The sequence below is a fragment of the Dermacentor silvarum genome, chromosome 1, assembly GCF_013339745.2.
Source record: "Dermacentor silvarum isolate Dsil-2018 chromosome 1, BIME_Dsil_1.4, whole genome shotgun sequence".
Classification (NCBI taxonomy): domain Eukaryota; kingdom Metazoa; phylum Arthropoda; class Arachnida; order Ixodida; family Ixodidae; genus Dermacentor; species Dermacentor silvarum.
Window position 1 is genome coordinate 330329494 of NC_051154.1, and position 26658 is coordinate 330356151.

General features: G+C 46.5%; 1 pseudogene; it reads right to left on the bottom strand.

The window, feature by feature from the left end:
* LOC119443123 (serine/threonine-protein kinase PLK1-like) lies at window positions 1-26658 on the bottom strand (annotated as a pseudogene).

Sequence of the window (26658 nt, forward strand, 5' to 3'; positions counted from 1 at the left end):
TCACAAGTTATTGTTCAGGAGGACAACGCTGGTTCTGTCGTTGAAGCGCACGCCGATACTGTTATCGCACAGCTGGTAGCCGAATCCGTATTTCTCGGTGTAATCAATCCACTTGCTGACCCAGAACACCGGAACCGAGGCCGGGTCTTCGGCCATGCCAGGATGCTCTAAAGGCAGCTCAGGTGGCCGAGCGTTGCACACACACCACACAAGGCACTGCAGCTCCTTAAGGTACACGTTTCGCTGAGTTCCCCTTTCTTGGTGGCTAGTTGCCAGGGCCATCTGCATACCTCCCTGTGCAGCTACTGCATAAAGTGTTTGGCCTCATTGTATAACTACCATCATCGTACCGTCACACTGAGCAGATGTGCCAGAAGCGACCAGACAGGTGCGAGTATCAGCGCATAATTTGAACTCAGACAAGTAAGGCCTAGCTGACTTCAAAATAAAGTGAAAATACTGGAAGAAACTGTTTAAGGATGACTGTCGATGCTAATGCGATTAGTATTAAAGCACTGAAACGACGAATCGTATTGCCACCGTCGGACCGCGTCATGCATGGGACGTGTATTGCAGCAGGCACTTTAGCGCTTTTTTCTGGACATGCTACGCCATCTAGTGTTGCCGCCGCGAAGTCCACGCGCGGCGCCATATTTGTTCAGACAAGATTGAATGTTATTAAGGGGTTTCCATACAGCGTACCACCGGAGAAAATTTGCGATTGTTCTTTTTTGCCATTGGAGAGCGGCACACACTCAGTGGCTCATACCCAGAGACCCAAATTGCTGAGATGGTTGGTGTGAAACCCAGTTCCCTCTGCACAGTAGACCGATGGTATGGAATGAAAGACTTAGGTACCGGCACGGACATAAGTGTATCGAATAATGCTAATCGCATAAGGTCGATTTCTGTTGCAATGACTTGTAATCTGCGGGTGGGAAATGTTTGGACAGTGCAGGCTCTCAGTAGAAAATGACAATTCTCAGCAGTTTTGCCGACAGGACAGCATAATGTGGACCAGCTCATTCATTGCAACAGTAACCGATGAGCGCCACGCGGATTAATAATACTTCAAGGAGGCTTAAGCGTCCCCTTTAGGATTGGAACGCGATAGCATTCGAATACACCTGACTGCATCTCACGTATCCCGGCAACTGCAGCTTATGTAACCGAAATCTTCACCGGGAAACGCTGGCGCTGAACGCTATGCACGAAGTCAAGCTTTCTGGTAGAAGCGCGACCTCTTCGGTCAGCTGAGCCCGAGGGTAGTGCAGAGCCACACCCACAAAAAATTACATAATTTTCAAGTTTCTGATATTGTTTCGCAATTTTAATATTTCAGTCTGAGAATATTTACAATAAAAGGCATGCGCTGTTGGTGTTTTGTTTTATGACATTGGTTTGCGGGCTGTCATTCTCAAAATTCCGATGAATAACTTTGTCAAGAATGTAAGAAAAGGTATGAGCAACTTTCGTGATAGAATGGTGTGGCAATATAGCCAGCCTATACCACATGCCATATAGCAAGGCCTGAAATATATATATATATATATATATATATATATATATACATACCTAAATATAATTTTCTCCAAACGGACAAAGATGCCGACGCCCAATTTTCTCCGAAACGGGGTCCTGTTAAATGCGAACACGTTAGGGATGACAAACATGTCACCGTTATGCGTTGTGGAAGGAAGCACCCTCTTCTGCAACAACCCTACAGTCACTACAACAACACTACATCACTCTGTGCTTCGAGTTGTCGATTATTCAATTATTTCGCCCTCGCTCTGCTGTCTGCTTACCTCCTGGTTGGCTTAGTTGGAGACGACCACCTCGGCAAAGCGTTGGTGCAGGTTTTGATCCCCGGACCACGACAACGTTTCCTTCTGTTAAAAGTGTGTGGGTTTCCTTTCTAGTTTCGCGCTACATTCGGGTGGATAACTTTTCGCTTTCGTGTAGTTTGACATTGCCTAGGGAAATATACGCCGAGGCCAATTCGCATGTACCAGACAAAAGCGTTGCTCATGTTCACAGCCCTAGAGTATGTGCATGCAAATTCCGTCTTTTGTACAATTACGCATTGCTTCTTTACACCTATGTGGCGGCAAGCACGCGAGTTTCACTCTGCAGAATGCTAAGGTGATTTACGGGGTATTAAGTCCAAACACTACACCGCGCTATGTCCTACACGAGAGTTGAACGCATTGAAATAATATTGTAACACGGGTCATTTTTTTTCTAAAAATGCATTTTGTACTCTTCACCCGTTTGCCATTGGCCGGGATACTGCTGCTCTGTGGTTATCACTGGGTCCTAAAAAAGAACTAAATAGATAACGACAAATTATGGTCCCTGGTGTTCTTTACCAAGTACTATTATTTGTGGATGGAGTATTTCAGAGCTCAGCCCCAATATTGTCATCACCAACCGCATCTGATATAATATTCCTAACAGAAGAATGCAATAGCCATCCTGGTGGTTGCACTACAATATGCGCGGCGCTGTCTAGCAATCTTGCCTCTTAACTGCTTTCGCAGGGGCTGTGAATTGAACGTTCAACTGCATGTCTTCATGACAATAGTGGCCTCCACCTTCGTTACTTTTCCGTTACTTTGCTGCTCACTTGAAGAATTGTTACTAATGCAGCGATAGCTTAATCGTAAACACTGCTTTGTTCGGAATATTGACACAGATGGTGATGTGATATAAGTATACCTCCAATATTTCAGAGCCTTGATTACATTCTAGCTTTCCATATTGGCCACACTTTTATCGTCCCACATTTGATGAATCACAGTTCTGATGCGATGGATCAATCGAGATGGTGAATAGACTCACCGCGGCCTTCCTTCTGCCCCGAGAGAGGGCTGCATCCCTTATAAGTCGGGGTGGAAATAAGGGCGTCGAATCGGGGCTCTTCGGCCAGGCAAGACGTTGGCAGACTTCGAGGTAGGGGTCCTGCAACGCGGTAAACAAGTTAAAACAACGGTAAACCCTTTTATGCCTTTTCAGCAATGTATGCCATGTTACGAGCGTTACGTTTTTTTTGACGCCCTTGCAAATAAATAGAGAAATGAATTCCGAGGGAAATGACCTGCAGCTTCATTGCGCCAGTATATCGCATCACTGAGGGTAGTTTTTCGGACCATGACAAGAAACCATTATCGCATGTTTGCAGAATTTTAATTTATGCAAGTGCAAGTACGCTGCCTTCATTCTTGAGATAGAAGTGCTATTTCCTGTCCATTAAAAGGCCCGACCTGTCTGCAAGACGTCATGGCTCATAGCAGACTGGAGGTGTCCGTGTATAGTACATAAATTGAGCTTTCAAATGTGGCTTAAAGACTTGACTGATATCCGTGCAGCCGCTCTACATTTCCACACATGAGTAGAGTTGGTGGTGACTGAATATACTAGTAAACTACATCTAAGTTGTTTTTTGTAAAGAATTCAGCGTTGTCACATGCAACAATTTTTACACACGGGTTATACACACTTAGAAAAAAAAGATATTAGCTGCTTCAAAAAGGTAAAATTATTTGCAACTTCAGCTCGGTTTTTCCACAGCGCACCTTATTCTGAGGGCGCAAATATTTTCTATAGTCAAAACACCACCACATGAAATAGCGCTCAAAAAATTGGGAAGTGTCTGGCTAAGGAACTAGAGTTACGCAGAGAAACGTACCACAGGTTATGAATTCATGCTCCAGGATGGCTTCAACTTTGGGGCGTCTCTCCGGCTCTAACTGGAGTAGTCTCTGGATCAGGTTGCGGGCAGAGGAACTCAGAAAAGCAGGTAGGTGATACTCATTCTTCTTGATTCTGATGAAGGTCTCTTTCATTGAGGGCGAGTGAAATGGTGGGTGTCCCACAAGAAGAGTGTACCTATGCAGGGAACAGGAGACGTGCGGAGAATCTAGATCATATTGCAAAAATAGTGGAAACAAGACTCGAATAATATAAGCAGTTACAGGAGTGCTGGCTTGCGGACGATAACTTCGCTGAGGCACTACAGCATGTTCTGCATGAGGAGAGCATCTACGCTTATCAACACACGCCTATTATTAATATACAGTTCATTGCATGGCAAGCTGCGCACTAAGAAAGACCAAGCATAGCCACTGTAGCACATACATGTCACACGGCAGTCTAGTAAAACCTGTCATTTGTCTGAAAAGGACAAGTGGAAAAGAAGATCAAACCCTGGCCAGCTAAGTATGCCCCAAGCAGCCGTGCGCAAGTTACGTCAGTCTTATTAAGCATATATGTCAAGTTTTTAAGAAAACTGGTTAGTGATAATTCCAGCTTGCAGAGAAATCATTGAAGCCCTTTTCATTAGAAGTTATTGTGCAAAGGCTGACCCCAAGTTGTAAGGCACAGCGCCAAGTGAGGGGAATGGCGATTGAGGGTGGATCTTTCGCATAAAATTTGTGCTGTTACTTTGGATAAGAAACGGAGATTCTCTGGATAAGCATTTTACATCCCTTCTGCACATTCTTGTTATGATTAGTGAAAAGTAATGTTCATTACAATCCCTTAATTTCAACCCCTGAACACTCGCCGAGACATTGCCCTGTTAGCACTGTTTCACAAATTCATTCATTCCACTCGAGCACCGGCATGCTTGAAACGACCCTACTCCACGTCACACAAGTTTCATAATCACTTCAGCTATGCCCGCATTTACGATTCTACAGGAGTATTCCAATACTCTGCCCTTCCTCTTGCCGTCAGGTTTTGGAATCCTCTCCCGGATAATATCGCATGCCTGTCCAACCATGATTCACTCCGTGACGCCTTGACAGACTACATGTCTATTAAAATGTGAAAATTAACGATTGTAGCACCACGAATTCTTGTATTTACACTACGTTCTTGCCCCTTATTGTAGCGGTGGTATCGTTATGTCGCCGTGTTTACCGCTATCTCACTATGTTGCGTTAGTACTCCGGTTGAGGATCCGGTTGAGTTATGTCAATCGCTACTGTTTTGTGTATGTCATATATGCTATGTATTTTCTGTTGTTTTTTATGTACTGCCCCACTTACTCAATGCCTCAATTAAGGCCTGTAAGGTATTTTTAAATAAATAAATACATAAGTAATACGAAAAAGCCATAAATATGAAGGGTGGCCTAAGCCGGACAGGCAACAAAAATTACTGCAACACTTCCACCGTGTTGCTGAAGCGAGACTACTCACTATAATATTTCAAAGGCAGGCAAAAAGTAAAGACTACACATACACCTAACACATATTGCCATTGACGTATTGACATTCCGGCCATGAGCACAGCGTTAAAGTTACTTAAGAAGCTAGTCCAGAGGTGAGTACTGACTAATACGCTAGCTTCGAATAGGGCTCATGAGAAGCTTACAAGCTGCCTATTACCTGAGCAGTTGTACCCACCGCAAGGCGACTAGAACAAGCATTCAACGTTACGCCAATTTTATACAGATATTTTGTGCATGCAAAAAATTTTGTAGAGCGAAGGGCTAAGCTTCACCTATACTAGATCTCGTGAATTCTGCAGTACAGCGCATTCTATGGGTCGCGGCAGCTAACCAGAAAAAAACAGAAAAAAGAACCAGAAGGAATGATCCTCCATTATCCGTCTATGAGCGCCCCTTGTATGACGACTGAATCGAAGCTTCTCAGAGGTTATAGTAACGCACAATAGGGAGCCATCCTCTCGTCTCTTCAACACAAGCTGGCTCTTGTTACCGATTGTCTGACAAGTCCCATCCATTACTCCGCTGAATGGAATTGAGATTGCGTATGTTAGAGCACCGAACACTCACAGGATGCACCCGATGGACCATATGTCAACCTCGAAGCTGTGCCCCTTCAGAGCCAACATTTCTGGCGCGACGTAGTCGGGGGTGCCACACAGGGTTTTCTTGCGCTCGCCGTCATTGTCCACGCGTGGAGAAACCGAAGTCACCAACTTTGAGTTGCTTGTTGTCGTTGAGCAGCAGGTTGCCCAACTTGAGGTCTCGGTGTACGACCTTCTGCTCCACCAAGTAACGGCAGGCTAGCACCAGCTGGTGCTAGTAGCGGGCTTCGGTTTCTGTCAGTGTTTTTCGCCGGCGTATCATTTCTGTGAGCGACTAGAAAAGAAAAATGTCACATCCGCACTCCAGTACAGAAAATGTTATCACCTGCTTCTCCACAGGGCGCATTACAGCGGACGGAGACAACACATGAAATACAAAGAAATAACTTTCCGAAACCATACCAGAAATGATTAGAAATAATATTGCTATGTTACATTGGCCAACGAATGAAAGAAGAGAACGAGGTTGATTTTGTGAAATAAGGGAGGTGTTTTCATGACAAGGTCCGACTGTACCTTAAAATGTCATCCGAGATTTTGACAGGGGTCTTCCACCTGGAGCCAATTTAATGCGTTTTACTATCCGTGGAACTAGGCGTCCTATATTCATGTATAACTTCAAAGGCATTAGAGCGGCCAATTTTAAAGGGATCGTAAAGAAAGGCAGTAAATCAGCTTAGATATGTAAAGCGCTTAAAATATTTTAATTTATTTGGCACAACGGCAGCGTTGTTGCAAATATGTACCACCAATCAGTTTTATGTCGATTTAATATTTTAAACGTTTTTGCGACCTCAGCTTGTCAAAAGCGGTTGCGACTTTTTGTCTTACGCCTAGCTCACACCATCCTGGGTATCTGTACGAAAAGAGTAAGTAGCTGTTTTATTACCTGTGCCTTTATTAGGTTTTCACGCAAAACCGCAGCTAGCGATCCCGAAGTGAGCGCGCCATTGCATCATCTGCTACCCGAAATGGGACCGCAACTGGAAGAACATTCGCAAGGGAACCAGGAGCTCGTGTAAGCAGTGTGAGGAGGCGCACTTCCAAGTACCATGTTTTGAGTGCTGGTAAGGTATAGTAGATGGCACATCATCAGTGGAGGAACACTACAATCCAAACAGTCGTTCCAACGAAGTTTCGAAGAGTTGGACAGTTCCTAATAGTTAAATAATTTTGCAAAGGTTTCGAGAGACCTTTCTATTTTACAGGTGTTTGTGAAACATTTCAGGTCACAAGAAAGTACGCCAGCTTACTATTGTTCGCAAAAAACAAAATCCGCTCTTGCGGGGTCAGCACCCTTGCCGGCAACGCATGGATGCACAAGTGCAAGATTGCCCATCAGTAAACATATAACCAGACATATTGCAAACCTTATAGAACAGAAAATACGTTAAGCAGTGTTTTTACACAGAAGTGCTGAGATGTACGTGAAGACATGAAGAACCTGGAGTTGATTAGGCGTAGTGTATCAATTAAGTTATTCTTCCGTCTTGCAAACATAGTGACTGCAGTGGAAACCTTGTGACAAAGTGAGATCTAAGAGACACTGCGACATTTTTACGCTGAATTAACCTAATATTAGCTACTGGAAGCTACGCGATGCTATCTTCAACGCTGTTGTGCCTGGCGGTCCTTATGGACAAAGAATTCTTAACCGGCGAACGCGCTGCTATTGAAAGCCATTCACGCCTACTCTTTTCGACGCCAAAGAGCTGGAGATGAAACACGCGTCACGTCAAGATAATTTACACGCGATTATCTGTCGCGTGTTCGTCTGTTCAACAACCTGGAGCTGGCGAACGAGACTAGTTCTGGGACCCCAACCTGTGAAGCGGTCATCGGCCAGGTGCAAACTGCTAATCGCTCCAAAGAGCCTACGCTGACCGACTGCGCTGGAACAGCGTCGACCCCATTTTCACTTGAAATTGCGTCTTCATCGCATCGAGGGCAGGTTGAAGCTTGGACACAGGCAGGGTCCGGCGGTGTGGTGCAACACCATGGGTATTTTGGGGACTCTGCAGCAATCCACAATGTCCGAAGGAAGGACATTGAATTCCATCGTCGAATGGAAGGGGGAGGGGAAATGAACTGCACAAAAAGCGGAGCTTGAGTGTTGTGGAGGCGCTCGGACATGCAAAGACTTTAGCATGTAGTTGGCTCCAAGGATCAAGGAGCCCTTATGGTAGACTATCATATACATTTCTATAAACCTTTTTCTCATCTCTTGGTCGTACTTTGGGACCTCTCTTTCTCCCGGCATCTGGCACGGCATCACCCATGGTACTTTCGTGGCCGCTCGGACCGTGACTTCACAACAACCTCTCACACGTTCCAGCACCAAGCCTACAATATTGCTTAGAAGATTGCAGCACTGCAGTTCTCGTCCTAAAATCGCCGCCACAGGGTTTGTTCATAGCGAAGTACTGATAAATATGGTGGTTGTTGACTAGTTTTCAACAGTGCCTCTGTCTGGACAAAAAATCATCTCGTAGAATAGGAGGAAACACCGCCTCGATGCCTATAGTACACTAGCCAATAAAGAGTGACTTTACGGACTGAAACCAACGATCAGTGCCATGATGAGTGCAACAAAGGAAGCTCTACTTTGTGTTGGCGCAATGGTGCTGTTTGAGCACAGTACTAACGATTCAGTTATAAAGAAGGTCAGGGGTGTAGGGTATGGAAGGGAGGCATGAGCGGTTGTTTCGTTACCAATAATGTCACTCATATATGTAGTGCTTAAAAAACACTTTGTGTTGCATGGATTATCGAGGAGACATCATTTTGATTTTGTATTTTACTACACAAGAACATGAAAGAATCTGACAGAAAAGGAAATGAAAGAAAACGAACAGCATAGTCGATGAGCGGACTTTGTCCGCGATTGTTTTTACCAGGAACATTGGGGGACATCTCGCTCATATATTGCACGAAAGGGCTTAATACCATACACATTTGAAAACCTTCATTATAGGCTTCGCGGGATCCCTTTTAAGAAATTTCGCGACAGTACACCTTATCGCGACCGTAGTGCTTATTGGTGTCACAGATCTCCTCTAGCAGGGAAACGGCTAGGTTGGCCACCGTACGTGTGCGGACTCCAGGTAAAGCACCTGGCAAAACACAGCGCCGACCCTCCCCTAAAGAAGACGCTGCATATAAAAATTCCTCTCTCGGTGATCCTACGATGAGGAATTTCCAGAAGAACACGTCTTCCACTCACAAGGGAGTCACCGCCGTTTGTCAGTGAACTACTGCTTCAGCCGGGACGCGGCGCTGCCATGTAGTGCACTTTGGCTTTTTCAAACATAACTGGAGGTAACTGTGGCGCGAGTGTCTACGCGAGCTGCAAGCGGATGGTTCAGTCAGCATGGGAATGATGACTACATGGATTTACCTAAACTTCGTCTTTCTGGCTTCAGACGGCTTCGTGGCTCTGTAAACTCGTTATTTTCAACAAGATACTTTGCAATAAATAATTAAATAAACATTATTTATATTGTCCAATGGCACTATTTGAACTCAGGACCTCTATCACCAGATCCCGATATTGAAACCATGACGACATTGACATATGCATCGACAAGCGGCATAGAAAATCCTTATGAATGTTTCAGCCCGTTGACACGCTTGGGGCGTTTCGATTTGGACACATCGACATACTGAACCGCTGCTCTTAGTAGCATTTGTGCGTGTTCGCAGAGTATTCTGCATTAAGAAAAGTATACATTGCTTTTAAATTTAGGACGAAGAATGCAAATAAGGCGTACTAAACAAAGTCACAAGGATGTCTCAATCCACAAGCACGAAGATGAATCAACTCCATGTACTACCCATCATTCCCATGGTGGCTGAACGATTGCAGTGCCAGAGTTGGCCCTAGTAATCATTTTAGGAAGCTATGGTGTGGATGGAGGGACATTCCGGAACACGGCGGTTAGTTTTGCAAATAGAGATGTGGGTGTGGTTTTGCAACAAATACATACCCGTCTGCTGCAGAGTTCCAGAATGATGTAAACATTCTTTTCGTCTTCGAAATACGTGTGGAAGCCCACGATGTTCGCGTGCTTCAGGGTTCTGTGTATCTGAATCTCCTGAGCCATCTGCACATGCCAGATCCAGTGAACTATAGACGACAGCATGGGATTTAGTCAATCAACCAGCAAGCCAAAATATAACTGAACATAAAGCTTTCGCATTCGCAGTGTTAGCAGCAACAGAAAACGTGAGGATGAAGAAACAGCGATATTAAGAAATAGGGCTCTGATGGTGGAGCATGAAATGATTGAATATCACTTTGCTATAACTTGCACTTCATTGTCTAAATAGTGTTCTTAGAGTTTAATGTCTTGATTAGTGTGCCGGCTGAGACGAAGGCTACAGAAGTTCACTAGGGAAACCATTTTCAAAACTTGTACATCTTAAGATTTGTGTATATAGCGCACTTGTCAGAGCTTCAGTTAGCTGTTCCAACAGGTCAGAACACTGAGCTATGTGCTTGAGTGCACTTAGAGTCACCAAAGATAAAAGTTCAATCTACAATTCGAGAAAAGTGGCTCTTACCATGGCAGTATGCTTAGAAAGCAATAGAAGCCTCGCACGTGCTGACGCCGCCTTGAAGTTCTCGCCCCGGTTTACTATGACGTGGTGGATTTTGACGGTGTCTTCTCGGGTCTAGTTGTTTCGACAAGTATGTCTGTGCCACTACATCCCAAATGTGATTAAAATGATAGCGATAGCTAGCGAGGGGGGGGGGGCACGTTGGCGCAACGTACTGCGCGAGCCAACTGCTGCTGGCTGGCCAGCGACGCCTGGAGATGCGACGCCCATAGAGAGTCGACTGAGCGGAGCGTGACGGCGTATCCACTTGGCTCGGTAGTTTACGCAGCCAAACGGACTGCGTATTTTTCGTGCCTCTGGAGACCTAATCCTCTACACAGGTGTGCTACATAACATGACACCACGACGGCACGCACGCACCGCCCTCGAGTGTGTGTATGATTGCCATTGCAAAAAAAAAAACGGAAAACGGGAGTGAAAGTTCACGAAAATAACAGCGACTAGCCATTGCTTTTCATAGGGTTTCGTTGCCCTTTTTTTCTGCAGTTCCGTAAGCATGTCCCCTTACGCTTCCTCTGGCTTCATTGTCAGCTCGCTTTATAGGGTCATGACGTCCCACTGAGATAGCAGAGCCAGCTGGCGATCAATAGAAATAGAAATTTTGCGTTATTTTAAATTCTAGCAAGTGGCCTCCAATCGCGAAATTGTCGAAAACAGTGTAGTAATAATACTTTGTCTCAACTGATTTAATTCCCTTTCATGTTCCTTTAAAGATAAAGAGCCTTCTGGAGGGTCACCTTTTCCTTGTGGTGAGGCTTGAAAAGGCGTGCCTTCGAGACGATCTTCCCTGCGTAGACGGTCTTGGTCTGTGGGTCCGTTAGCTCATAACATGTAGCATAACCACCCTGCAAAAGAGTGAATGGTGAGCACTTATTCCTCTGTGTAAATTAGAGGCCGGGTGTCGAACCAAAAATAATCATCGATTTTGTTCCGGTTCAGTTCCGGTTCGGAAACGGTTCGCCAACCAGTTCAAAACACTGCAGCGGTTCCGCACAGTCCACTCGCACCTTATATGGCGGCGCGCTGCAGACTGCTACTGACTTGTTCGCATGGAGCATGCGCAAGTTGTCATGAGGATGCAGGTACGAACTGCTTTGATGAGAAATTTTGTGCTACAGTCACAGCAGACACACAAAGTCCGCCATATTAAGCAATGATGTCACTAGAATGAACGGCACGTGGCACGGCACCCAACGCGTCTATCTCCATGTTGCGGTATTCCGCAGAACTGATTTGCCATAATAAAGATATGTAGTGAGAATCGCGTTGTCTTCATAGGATGTTTGCAGGTTCCACGCCTTGTTACTTGGCAGCAGCGCAGTCATTTACTTTTGCTTTCGCTTCATATGTTTACCACTGGGCTGGTGGTCAGTGAACTGTGGCACATGGTGCGTAGTCTCGCGGACATCGAGAATTCACATTGCATTACCGAAATTACAACACCAAACTTCTAGTCCGCATCAATGAAAAAAGTCAACGCTTGACATGTAGCTGACTTGGATATTTTTAACAGAAGCAGGCGAGAACATGATGCTTCTGAATGATACACAATTGCAACCCGATGTCAATCGTTCTTACGCAACTGCACGCCGCCGCGAAGTCTTGCGTTAGCTAAGGGCCAGCTAAAAAATGGAAGCACTCACATTGTACCCCGAGAATTATTTGTATGAAACTCGACGTATGGTTTGCCCAGATATAGTAGCAAGTTTCTTTTCACGGCTAGACCCGCTGTGGTTGCTCAGTGACTATGGTGTTGGGCTGCTGAGCACGAGGTCGCGGAATCGAATCCCGGCAACGGCGGCCACGTTTCGATGGGAACGAAATGCGAAAACACCCGTGTACTTAGATTTTCGTGCACGTTAAAGAACCCCAGGTGGTCTAAATTTCCGGAGACCCCCACTACGGCGTGCCTCATAATCAGATCGTGGTTTTGGAACGTAAAACCCCATAATTTTTTTTTCTTCACGGCTACTGTTTACCATGTGGATAACAGAAATGGCGATTGAGCTTCAGTAGAGATGGGGGATAAGCCTAGCTCCTGGAACAAGGTTTCTGCGGCGGAACACAACTGGTATGATACAGTCCAGAAGTGCAAGCTCTCTGACGAGGTTGTTACCAGCGCCTACCCATCGTCTATCTACATTCCTCCACACAACTAAACTATAGCGAGGCATAAGAATCTGTTAATGGAGCGGTTCCGCCTGAAGTAGTTATATAAAAGAATCGCGAATCTGTTGAGTACCCGTTGTTGCCTTATATGCTAGAACCGTTTCGTTATGAACCTGAACAAACATAACGGTTAGCGATTGGGCATATACGATGACAAATTATGCTCTGTAGATTCGCGAATGAGACTGCTAACCGTTATTTTATTTCTTTGTTATTTTTTTTTGGGGGGGGGGGGACACAGGTTCAAGCCTGTTCCAAGATGTCGCTTCGAGTTCAGTGCTTGCCAAAATTCTATTACGGTTAAGGTTTCCGGTTCGGACGAAGTTTGGAACCCGATTTCTGAAGAAAAAAAAACGTTGCAGGGAGCGATAGCTTCGAGGCGTTTCAGAGGGAAAAGCAAATATTAGGAGGCTGCAACGAAAAGCAATTACGCAGCATTCAAAACCTTGTGCTCAAACTCTGTAGCATGGCACATAGGGAAAGTAAAGATTGTGTCCTGTTAATTACTTTACATCAAGATAGGATCTGTGGAGTAGTTTCGTTTGGGAAAGTTGGTAAACATACTGCACGTTTATGCGATGCAAAAAGACGAAGACACACGCGTACATACGGTCGAGTGCGGTACCACCAACAGAATTTTTAGTTAGACGGTCATGTTTTATAACTGCAATCCCCTCACATGGCAAGATATGATGCTATCTATTGTTGAAAGCCAGCGTAAAACATGTTACTGTGTCAGGAATTGCGTGACATTACCTTGCCACATGTAGGCAGATAACTGGTGGCGTATTAGAGTTACAGAATGGGTGCCAAGAGAAGGGAAGCGCAGTTGAAGACGGCAGATAGGTGGTGTGATGAAATCAGGAAATTTGCTGGCATAAAATGGGGTCAACTGGCTCAAGACAGGGGGATATAGATATCGCTGGGAGAGGCCTTCGTCCTGCGGTGGACATAAATTGGCTGATGCTGGTTGCTCTATCAACAGGCAGCTGTCACAGTACAACAATTCTGGCATGGATTCATTAAATTTGAAGACTACAGCACACATAAACTGAAATAAACCTGGTGGTGACATCAATAAGATGACAAAATTACTCAAAGAAAATAAAGATGACATCAAGGATAAAGCCTTGGAGGTGACCACGCTGAAATAATTCCAACATGTATGCATGACGTTATAAACAAGACAACTGGTAAGACAAGAAACAAAAAAATTGGAGGAAGCTTAAGCTTCGCCTTTAAGAATGGAACGCGATAGCATTCAAAGATTCCTGGCTGCTCATCAAGCTTTTTTCTCGTATATTCGAATGACAATCCGACGCTATCACATCTCTAGGTTGTGGTTAAGTCGTACTTTACGATTTTTCTGACTGATTTTACTTTGTGGAATTCAATTTTTGTTCACTAACGCCTTGTGTCACGCGGAGGGCCTGCCCGGTCCGGGTGGTCCGGGATGATGTGGCTCGGGATGATTATTTCCGCCAACGACGCCGGCTAACCCACGCCGACACCTACACCATCGCCGACACCGAATTTTCTGCGACACGGGGCCCTTAAAGCTGTCGCGTTAAAAAGGCGCTATAGGATGAAGCCCGTGAGCAGCAAGTAAAAGCGAGCGGCGGAACACATCCAAACCACCGTTAAAGATTGCTTAAGGGGTCATATACTCTAAGAACGGCAGACAAAAAATGAATATATGACATTTGCAGAGGAGAGAACGCCATATCGATGCAAAAAAATATAAGGCGGCATTGGAACACGCATAATGGTAGCCATTTGGTGAAAAAAAAATAAAACACACACATGCAAAAACTTAGGATCCAGTAACTCAAACATGTCATTCCAGAAAGGCAACCTCGTCTTTGGAAAGTATCGATGGCTTACTGACAGCAAGGTTGAGCTTTGTTTTATTTTTTAACGACAATATAGAAATACTTTTTATGAAATCGTGCCAGGATTCTTATTCTGCAAAGCTGTTTCTTATTGGTAGGGCACTCAGGTTGGTTTTGTTGTGGTCAGCTAGTCTCACGTGATGCCTTCCACACACGAACATGCTTCATGCTTACGTTCCACAATAAGTAGTAATTTATCCTGTTAACACTTAAACGTGGTCTGCAAAAAATAAAAATAAAAAATAAAAACTTCTGTTGGTGCTACAGCGCTGGTCCTTCCTCCACGTGTCTCCGTCTTCTTGAGTTTTTTGAACTTGCACTTAACCCATTCCACGCCAAATCAACCAGCGTTTTTTCGACTGTCACAGATAAAGTTGAAAAAATTTCCACACGTTTGGTGAGAATCAAAACTCATTCTCCTCGTTTATTTTTCTTCCCAAAAGCTTTCTAGCATTTTGGCGAAAATATATTTTCGTGCCCAGTTGTGCCAGAAGGCACCAATCAATATTTTTTCAAAGGAATATTGTAGGATCCCGCCATTCAACTGGCTTGTATGGCAAGACAATGGAGTGATGTGACTGCCAAAGTAACCAATATTTTAAATACTTGAACGCTTCTAGTGTTTTTGGCACCGGGAAAAGCCGGTAAAATTGCAAAGTTAGAATTTTTGTCCTCGGAACACAGGTAAATTCAGAGGGCACAAAATATAGAATGGTAGCCCGGTTAGCAGATTTTAGCCGAAAAATATTTGAAGCTTTGAACACTCAGCAGATCGCCTGAAAAAGAACTGTAAAGTTCGCTCTTGTGGCAAAAAGCTTCGTGTTCAAGGTCAAAAAGTTGCATTGGGGTTTGGCCCAAAAATACGTGTGATACATCATTTGATAGCTCTACATGTCTGCTATGCATATTGGAAGTTACAAAAATGTATTTTTTATACGCGAAAACTAATCTTTTTATTTTTTGTGTAAGCACCAGCTTTCCTCTCACGTGCGCCCAAGCTTGCCGGCCTGGGATGCAGGCGACAAATCTAGTTTCGTCTGCAACGCAGATGACAGAGAAATGGTGTCATGCTCTACGTTTTATTGCCAAGACACAGACGCTCTAACGCCATGCGGCTTCTGCTTGGTGTGGGCCAGGTGTTCCATACAGCCAGTGCACATCACATAGGGTATCACAATCAGTTAAGTTCGTCAGGGAGTTCTGCAGAGTTAATTGGTACGTTTCGTGCAGTTTATTAAAAGAAACATTTGCACTTAAGTAGCCAGGAAATCCAGAAAGAGTGCTGATATTGTTCACGCAAATCATTTGAAAGTTAGGACTGCAATACATTGCGACATATCAACATGCATTGCGACATGCAATGCGAAATACAGGTATCAGGGCACATTGTTTGTGCATTGCTGCCTGGAGCCCAAAAAATGTTACAAGACGATGCATGTAGAAAGCATCTTCATAATTACAATTGAAAGCCTACACGAGCGTTAACAAAGTCTTGTGGTGTGGCGTGTTACCGCTGTTGGACAGCCTGGACATGCTCGGTTGTAAATTTTATATGTGCCCTGTTCAGGCTGATATGCTCAGACGTGGTTGGCGTCCACTTTTTGCATTCCTGGAAAGAAAATAAAATACGAATCGAGGCTGCGGCTCTTGACGGCGCTTGTCTTCATATTGTTAAAAAAGCCAGTCGCAGTTTATTTAACAGTTTCTCGGTATCATTTTATTAACAATATCTCCTTGGTAGACGGCAACACTTCATATATTTATGCTGTCTGGGCGATCCACGTATGCACATTTTAAAAAATAATGTTTCGCGTTTAAAAATGCCTCTTTGTAACTTCTCACATGCTTAGCAGACCATGTAGAGTTATTTAATGGTGTATCACACATTTTTATTCTGACCACCGCAGCAACTTTTTTACTTTAAGCACCTTTTTGCAAAAAGTTGGCATATTACAAGGGAATCTGCTGAACCTTCAAAGCTCCAAAATTTTCCGGCTAAAATATATTAACTGAGCTACCATTCTATATTTACTTTGTGCCTTCTGGATTTTCCTGTGTTCTGAGAAAAAAATTCAAACTTTGCAATTTTCCCGGCTACTGCCAGTGCCAAAAGCACACGAAACATTCAAATATTTGAAATATTGGTTATTTTGGCAGTCACATCACCTCATTGTCTTGCCATACACACCATTTGAATGGCTGGACCCTACAATATTCCTTTCAAAAAATTGAATGATGCCTTCAGGCACAGCTGGTCAAGAACAATAAATTTTCGCTAAAATTCTAGAAAATTTTTGGGAAGAAAGATAAACGAGCAGAATGAGTTTTGAACTTCAACAAACAACCCGCCGTGGTTGCTCAGTGGCTATGGTGTTGGGCTGCTGAGCACGAGGTTGCGGGATCGAATCCCGGCCATGGCGGCCGCATTTCGATGGGGGCGAAATGCGAAAACACCCGTGTACTTAGATTTAGGTGCACGTTAAAGAACCCCAGGTGGTCCAAATTTCCGGAGTCCCCCACTACGGAGCGTGCCTCATAATCAGAACTGGTTTTGGCACGTAAAACCCCATAATTTAATTTTAACTTCAACAAACATGTGGAAATTCTTTCAATTATATCTGTGACGGTCGAAAAAACGCTGGTTGATTTGGCGCGGAATGACCCAAGTTAATAATAATGCTTTTGATTTGCATGAAGTAGAGTCGTACACCCCCTAAGATATATGGTAAGATGCACTCCAGACATAATTCGGCCTGCAATTAAGTTTGTCAAGTATGCCATTGCGTCAAGGACTACGTGGGCGTTTCCTCTTTCTCTGAGGGCATATAATGCAACAGAAGGAAGCCCACAGCAGCCAACTCCAAGGCAAGTTCCTTAAGTGTTCTGTTGATCTATTAGAAAATACGGTCCGCAAGACATCTCGCATCGCCAACACAGCGTGACAATGTTACAGGAACAATATCGGGCAGCCACGGAATGCCGCCCGCTAATTAATTTCACGACATGACCGCGCATAAGCATTTCTGACAGATGTGAAAATTAAATTTAATTCTTCGGTTTAACGTAACAAAACTACGATATGATTTTGAGGCACACCGTAGTGGGGAACTCCGGATTAATTTCGACCACCTGGGGTTCTTTACCGTGCACACAATGCACGGCAAATTTCGCTCTGTGACGAGCACGTGACGACGCCCCAGCTGTAATCTTCGTTGGCCCGCCAGACTCGCTGGCCCGCCAGGTTTAGTGGGCAACATTCATCACCTCTCCAAATAAACACGGACGAGCACAGCTGCTCGCGATCAGTCATCATTCACCATGATCGCGCTGCGGGTTTTCTCTATGACGGATGGGTCGTCACCCCCCCCTCTCCTCCATGAACACGGCCGGATCGTTACACGCCCCCATCGAAATTCGGCCACCGCAGATGGAATTTGATATCGCGACGTCGTGCTTACAGCGCAACGCCAAAGCCACTTAGCAACCACGGCGGCTAGTAGTGAAAATTAAGTGAAAGGCAGGTGGTGTTGCTAAAGGAGTTTAGGAAACGTTGGTAAGGGTGGCGGTGGGTATAGGCGGACTATACGATTGACCAAACAATGAACCTAATGAAGCACCAACGGTCAAACGAAGCTACGTGTGGTTACGTGCTATGAAAACTGCCTGAACGTTAATGCCAACAATTCAACGGCAATACAAGATCACGGGATAGCAGTCCGGGGCTAAAGCTGACGCACGGTGCATGCATATAGGAGTTATGTAACGCGTCAACTGCACGAGACATGACATGCCACATTTTTGTTTTTCCGACAGCACGCACCCGAGAGAACACGCTAGAGAAGCAAGAGCGTCATTTCCCTGTTCCCGGGAGCTATAGGAAATGAAAGATATTGGAGGCATAGCATCGCCTGCCAGAGTACTGGGCAGAGCGCATTCGCGTCTTCCGCAGGTCGTACAACATTGCCCGATAGCGAAACGGCAAGGAAGTAGGAGCCTATTCATAACGTAAAATCAGTGCCGGCAATATCCGTACACCGAGGGCCGTTTGCAGTCTACCTTGGAATGCGCATCAACAGGACCGCCGACTGTGGCGGTGCTGAGGCAGCCCATATAGGCCTAGCGTCGCTTTACAAACCACCCACCTTTCCGAGGAACTTGCCGCGGACATATTCCTTGTTGGCTTTTGTATCGACGATAACCTCGGGAACGTCTTCGGTCACAGCAGTGCCGTCCAGGCCTGGTAGGCCTGGACGAAGACGACATCGGGTAGTAAGGGCCGAATCACCGGCAGAATCTGCTGAAATCTCTGGTCAGTTAGGCACCCTGGCTCGGCAGCACCAAGGTGATGGTGATGTTGGTGATGACCTTAAGGTCTTTGGCACATACCCATTCTTGGGGATTGGCCAAGATTGGGGCATATTTTACATATGTGCTAACTGAACAAATTTAGAAAAGCTTGGAACGAAAAGCGTGCCAAAACCTATTGCCAGAGTGCTGCACGATTGAAACACTGAAACGAGAAAACCTGCGTAAAAAAGATGTGGTCGGTAATTTTTAATCAGAATACTGTTTCAGATATTTTGGCTTTACTAAAACAACAAATTTAATCATTTCTATTTCACAATTTATTAGTTCGTTCTTGATGACCCCTACCAACTAGTGATTCTGGCGCAATAGCTGGCCTGTGCAAGCCAGCTATTATGTCGTGCGGAATAGCGTTGCTCACTTAAACGCGGCCGTTGCTTCCGAATTTTTTGAAGCGAAGCTTTAAATGTCTAGGCGAAACCGACTTGGTTGCTCAGTGGCTATGGTGTTGGGCTGCTGATCAAGCATGACGTCGCGGGATCAAATCCCTGCCACGGCGGCCGCATTTCGATGGGGGCGAAATGCGAAAACACCCGTGTACTTAGATTTAGGCGCATGATAAAGAACCCCAGGTGGTCCAAATTTCCGGAGTCCCCCACTACGGCGTGCCTCATAATCAGATCGTGGTTTTGGCACGTAAAACCCCATTATTTAATTTAATTTTTAAATGTCTAGGCGAAAGCATATATGGCATGTCGAAAAAATTCACATTCGTGCCAATCAGCTTAGGATCTTGACGTGACCTGCATTTCCGGGTGGGACGTAGTACATTTCCCGTTTTTTTTTTACAGTTGTGCCCACGACACACAGATGGCGATGGTTGCATGTTGGCTCCTATGCACGGTGTAGGATATATACTGTTTAGGTGAGGACACGGTGCAAGATATATACTTCAGGTGTTGACACTATGCCCAACCGCGCGACCAGATCGTGTTCGCTGTAGCCACGCCCCATCCGCCCCTGAGCCTCAGCGCCTCCTACGCAACTGCGGCCGGCGCATGCGCCACAGCTACACCAACGTAAATACACCTGGTAGCGAAGCTTCGATAGAAGCCCATACGTTCAAAATTTTGGGGTTCATCGGTTGTGCATGGGGCTTTGTGCCATCGGTGTGAGGAGGGAACACTTCCGGCGGAAAAAAATGTGACGCCATATCCGTTAAAAACAGAAGTGACGTCATTTTGTTCTCATTTTGTGTCATTTTGGTCGAGAGGAATTTGTGGATGGTTTCGTTTCGCTAGCGTTACTTTAAGGTCATTTGGGTGATGGATATAATCGTTGTCGTCACTATATACAGATTCTTATTCGTTTCGTTTGCCCGACAAAAATTCCTCGCTTGCAATGTCGCGGGTGATGACTGGTGTAGTCTAAATACTGCTGGCTATCCGTAGGCTTCCGGTAAAGTGTTGTTATCAGTTTTCCATTTTCTATGTAAACCATCGTGTCGAGGAAGTTGATCTGTCTAGAAGAGTGGTGAGCAGTAAACTTAATACTCGGGTGAAACCGGTTGAAATGGCGAATTAGGTCGGTTAGCGCGTTTGTGCTGTGTTCCCATATTATGAATATGTCGTCAATGTAACGCACGTAGGTGTGGGGTTTTAGAGGGTATGATTTTATCAGGTTTGCATCATGCTGTCCCATGAAAATGTTGGCATATGTGGGAGCGAACGGTGTTCCCATGCTTGTGCCGAAAGTTTGTAGGTAGTGAATAGAATCGAATTCGAAATAGTTGAGCGTAAGAACTAACTCTAGAAGTGACAGGTAAACCTCAGGAGCGCGCGCTTGAGGATATATTGCGGGGGACTTCAACACGGCTTCAATTGCTTCCCGCATGGGTATGTTAGTATACAGAGCAGAAACATCTAAAATTACTAGAATAGCATGATCGGAGAGAATTTGGTGAGCGTTAATCGAGTCGATAATTCGAAGGAAGTGGGGCGTATCTTGAACAAATGATGGTAGGGTGGTTGGGATGTTTGACAGATGGTGATTTAAGAATTTAGATAGTGACTCGGTGGGTGTGTTGTTATTTGATACTATAGGCATGCCTGGGATTTCCGCTGTAAATAGTTCTTCTACGGGAGCCATATGTATTTTAGGAAGGAGATAAAAGCGGCCGGCTTCTTTGTTATTGGGCATCATGAAGCGATATTCAGAGCGGGTGATTAGTTCCTGGGAGAGCAGCTGCGCTATTGTACATTGGACAAGGTTGCCGTAAACCGAAGTTCGGTTAGAGTCGAGTTTGCTGTAATGGGCGTGGTTGCTCAGTTGTTTGAAGGCTTCTTTTGAAGGCTACACCCCCCCCCCCCTCCTTGTGCAGACCCCTTCCATGAAACGAAGAACCTGCCATGACACGTCAACCTGCTAACACACGGCGCTGCCTCAAACTCCTCCACCAACTATCAGTAGTGCATTATATTTCTTTTCAATTCTACACCCTCGCCGCTGACACACTCTCGCTCGTTACCTCACCCACCCGTCTTACCCTCTCTCCCCTTTAGAAGAACCCTACCTATATGTACTGCGCCGAGGAGAGCATATGTCGCCTTGAAGAAGACAAGTCCACTTGTTGAAACGTTGGCTCCTGCTCTCACCTTGTTCTCGTGTTACTCATCGTCTTGAATCGCCATCTCCTGCATTCACCTTCTTTTCCCTGGTGTATACCTAAGGTATACACCGGGCTCCTATTCAAACTTCGCTACCAGTTTTCCTTGGCAGCGCCCCTAAAATTGCGAGCCGCGTAAGCATGAATTCAAAATTGCCTCAACCAACAATCGACTACCATTCAGCCTACAGCGCTACAATTACTACAACGCCGTACCAGAGCCGCCTTTTGAATGTTGGACCGTTCGACTGTTTTGTATCACGTGCCAAAACTAAGTATATCATTGGTCGGCGCATAGGAAAAGAATTTCTGATTGGCCAGATCCAGCTTTTTCTCACATAGGAGTTTAGTTGTCGTGGGTGCCAACGCGAGACGTATCTCTAAAGGCTGGGATATAGTCCGGTGTTTCCAGCGTATCTGGCAGCGGCAGGAGTAAAGTCCAGGTTCTTTTCGTACCACACCTCTACTTGGGCGTCCGATACGCACCGCCAGAGCCGGTCTACGCAAGTGAGGAGTTCTGCCGCTAACGATAGCGGCGACGGGTTCGCTGGGTTGAAGTAGACACATAGATGACGAGCAAAAAAAATACACACTTTCTATTTACAACTATTTACAAGAAGTACAAATACAAAACACATACAAGACGGAACTGGTACACATAGGGCGACCCTATATCGACATAGTTGATGGTGCATAGCACCGTAGTTCGTCCAGAACGCTTGGTCGGGGCAACGGGGCCACGTTTTCTACCCTCCGGTGCCCCGCCCCAAGCATTTACCACCCAATCGCCACCGAGTGGCTATGAGTGGTGCGCCGACGCACCAATCACGAACCCTGTACTAGGATCGTCTTGTTCGCCGGCACTTCCAGTATTGCGCTTCTCCCCAGCGCCATTTTCTCTATGACCTTTTACGGTGTCTTACTCCCTCTCCCTCAAAAGAACAGACAAATAAAAACAGCGCTCCAAGAAAGGGGGGGGGGGTGACAGATACATAGCATGCGTGCTCCCTGGCAAAGCCACAGCGCCCAGCACAATGGGTTCAATTAAATCCTAGTATGCAGGCAGCACCTGCAAGCCAAAGTGATTGACCTTTGGTGTGACCCCTTCCTCGCTCGCACTTATTGGAAAAACCGATAGCCTAGAAGCTGTGGACCATACGTTCATGAAAGCTGTCGAACAACACTTTGAGCTCACGTACCCCTATTTAGGAAATGCTTGCTCGGAGAAGCTTTTCACGATGGTCAATTGGCAACGGTCTCCGAAACGAAATACAAGAACGGTTACCATGGGAAAGGTGCCTGAGTACTGCGGTCACGCTTTCCGTGCCCATTACACGCCCGGTACATCAGGATTCAGCGACAGTCACGGACATCTAAGCCTTTGCTGTCAGAGTGACTGCACGCGATGTACGTGACGAAGCACCCATATTCCCTCTTCTTTAGGTCGCTTTGTGTACTCCTGGGTGCTAATGGCTTCGTCACGCACCATCTACGTTTGCTCAGTGCCAGCCGGCTCTACTCGCCTCACTACGTGTCAGGTATAATTGACATGTCATGAGCTGCGCCTCTGGCTAATCTCGGCACCGTTGCCGCGACGGGCGCCTACCACTGGCACTTAATCCTCCCATTGTATTTCGCTGGTCAAGCGACGATCATTGACAAAACGCGCTTGCTGTCTCTTCTCTTTCTTTGCAGCCGTATCACTCGGCGAGACCAGGTTGAACAAAAACACCCATCTTAAGCCCTCCGAGCAGCAATTAAACTAGCTAGCACTTCTAGCAGCAAGCTTACACCCCCCCCCCCCCCAAGACTAGGCAACAACTTGTCTAAAGTGTTGCCGAAGCCGAAACCAGAAAAAGCCGGCTGCATGTAACATAGCAATTATACAGCAGCTTTAAAAAAACAAAGAAAGGAAAATTACAGAACTGCCGTAAACAGTATTACGACTAGCTCCTTCCTACCGAATAATCATTTCACACGTGCTACACCTGCGGTGTAAAGAAACAAAGAACTACCTTTTGCACTAGTTAACACACACACACACACACAAAAGAATAGCTTAATTGTAACACTGTCGTGACACTTGAACCACGCGACATGTCATGTAGAACATGAAAATCTAAAAAAATATCCTAGGCGACAACATAGTGCAAATGCAATAACACAACTAGGGCAAGCACAAGCTGCCCGCATCAAAAATTTTCGGGTGCCACTTGTGGGGCATTGTAAGAACAAAAGAACGTCCCCAGTTTAAAACAAGCATACGCAACAGATCTGAACCATTCTACAGATGCAACAGCACTCCGCAAATGATAAATAGCCTGTAGTATACCACAAAGCTAACCCAACAAAATACAGCGTGACGCATAAAGAGTATCGTGCAACACTTGCGACTGCTCGCGTACTGCGAGCCTCCGCTACACTGCCGAAACGACATAAAAACGCGTTCTTGAAAATGCACTGCAAAGCAACACGTGTAAGCGCTGGCGGTTACTCAACAACGACCCGCGCCCAGGTAAACATTTTATTAACCAACTAATTCCAAAGGCGCCCAGCGTATTATGCACCACATAAATACACATGGAAGTAAGCAACGCTAAAGTTTTACACAACAAGAAAAAAAAAAGAATCCGCACACTGCGAGCACAATCAATGTCCCCGTGTCTATTGCCCTGCGCTTCAAGCACTGAAGTTGCCCCCGTCTCACCACTCGCTCCTGCGCGCGGTCGAGCCGTGACGTGCCTAAAGCTGGCACTCTAATTCGGGCTAGACCTACTTAAATCCGACTGGTGAAATCTGGAGAGATCACTGTCCCTTTGCCGGCTTACTTAAGATATTACGGGTGGAAGCAGCTTCTACGCTCGCTCATTGACCCCCAGGGTCAAATACATGCACAGACCAAGTCGCGATGAACATGCGGACGCGGAGGGAGCGACATAGTAAGCCTAACCCCCACTGCGAGCTAGCTCCCGACGCGCACTGCCGCCTTCGAGTAGCCAACGAAGCTCCGTCATCTTTCGACAGCTGCCTAATCCTGCTGATGCAATTGCGGCTGCCCGTGCCGCCGAAAAGCGCAGCTGGTGCCAGTGGTGCCTCGTCCAGCAGAGCGCGCGGCGCGCTCACCGCTAACGTGACCGCGTTGCTCGCGTCAGTGCTTGTCAGGATCGCCGCACCTTTACTCCGCTGACAAATCATGTACAGCCTGCCATCGCACGGCTGTCCCCCATCTGAGTCCGAAGGGCGACCTTTGTCAGCCTCCTGCTGCTGTATTGCGTAACCCACGCCGGCAGGTTGGAAAGACAACGCTACATTACTTGTCCCCGGTGCGCGACTGGCATCCTCATCCTCGTCGCGCGACATATGTTCAATGTCGGCGACGATGATGGCAGGTGATACCGCTGTTGTATGGCGGTTGTCAATTCAGCGCCGCAACAACCATCACGGCCCGGGTCAGCGCTTGCAGCTACTAACTGGGCCTGTGGATCGTGCTCGTCTATGAGAGAAGCACTCTCATGCTGAGAGCTCTCCTTAGCTCAATAACCACCCTCCGACACCTCCATACTCTCACCGGCCTGTGTTGCGTCGATCTCATCTAGTGCCTCGATCTCCGCCTCTACTACCACCGCGCCCTCACGCCCTGTCTCGCACGCGTCAACCAACGCCAAGAGTTCTTCCTCTGAAACCACCTCAGCAGAGGCGTGCGAGTCCTGATGAAAGTTCCTGCTACGGGACGGCGGCTTCCTTCCAATATCATCGCAATCGAGTATGATCCTGAAACTGGGGAGATTTTCGCCCTCAAATGACCGAGGTCTACCCTCTAGTTTTGACGGCTCTTCCTCAATTCTCTGATCCTGCTGCAAAGTTCTCGCTTGCTTGAATTTAGCTAATGCTAGCTTACGTTCCAGCTGCTGGCGGTACTCCTGCGCATTTTCCAAAGTGGGCTGCATTTCTAGCTTCGAGAGCTTGCCTGTCCCCACGCAGCTCTCGCTCATCCATTCTGGCCACGCGTACCTCTGAAACTTCCCTGATCAGCCTAGCGACATTTCCCTTGGCTCGAACACGACAACAGGAGCGAGATAAAATGAGACCAAAGCAACTCACCCCATTCGCCCGTCTGTCTCCGTTGTCGGCAGCTCCGCCATGTGCGGTGAAGGCTGGTGCCGTGGTCTGCTGGAGGTGACTCGTAGAGGGCTGCCTTAAACCAGCCGCGCCTCGTTGCCGTCCGCGAAGGCACTGGAGTCTGCGGCGTCCAGCCGCTACAGCTTCCTGCTGCAAAGTCCGTGTAGACGGTGTCGACCGGAGATCGAACAACGTCTTCCGTTGTAAATTCCTTCTTCGCCCAAGGCGATGTCTTCCTTGTGTTCGGCTCGTCTTCGGATGTCTTTGTCCTGCAAACCAGTCCTTGTCGAATGCGCCAGTAAAGTCCACGTTCGTTTCGGTTCCACTCCTCTACTTGGGCGTCCGAGAGGCACCGCCAGAGCCGGTTTACGCAAGTGAGGAGTTCTGCCGCTAACGATAGCGGCGACGGGTTCGCTGGGTTGAAGTAGACACAGAGATGACGAGAAAAAAAAATACACACTTTCTATTTACAACTATTTACAAGAAGTACAAATACAAAACACATACAAGACGGAACTGGTACACATAGTGCGACCCTATATCGACATAGTTGATGGTGCATAGCACCGTAGTTTGTCCAGAACGCTTGGTCAGGGCAACGGGGCAACGCTTTTTACACTCCGGTGCCCCGCCCCAAGCATTTACCACCCAATCGCCACCGAGTGGCTATGAGTGGTCCGCCGACGCACCAATCACGAATCCTGTACAAGGATCGTCCTGTTCGCCGGCACTTCCAGTATTGTGCTTCTCCCCTACTACTACTAAGTGGTTCATTTGGAAGGAAAGGTTGGCGCTATCTTCTGCAGCCATTGAGGGAGCACGGCTCAGCGCCAATGGGGAGGGGAGAGTGGGAGGAAAAGGAGGTAGAAAGGAAGGTGTAGGTGTCGCCATGGCAGGGGCGAAGCAGACCGGCGGGCAGGAACGGGGTCACGCCATCCGGAGGGTAGGGCCTTGACAGCTGGCGTCTGGCCTGGTGTGGTCAGCCAGTCCAAGGTTGGGTGGTGGGACAGGGCCGGAGGGCCTGCGAAGAAAGGAGCCAGCACCCAT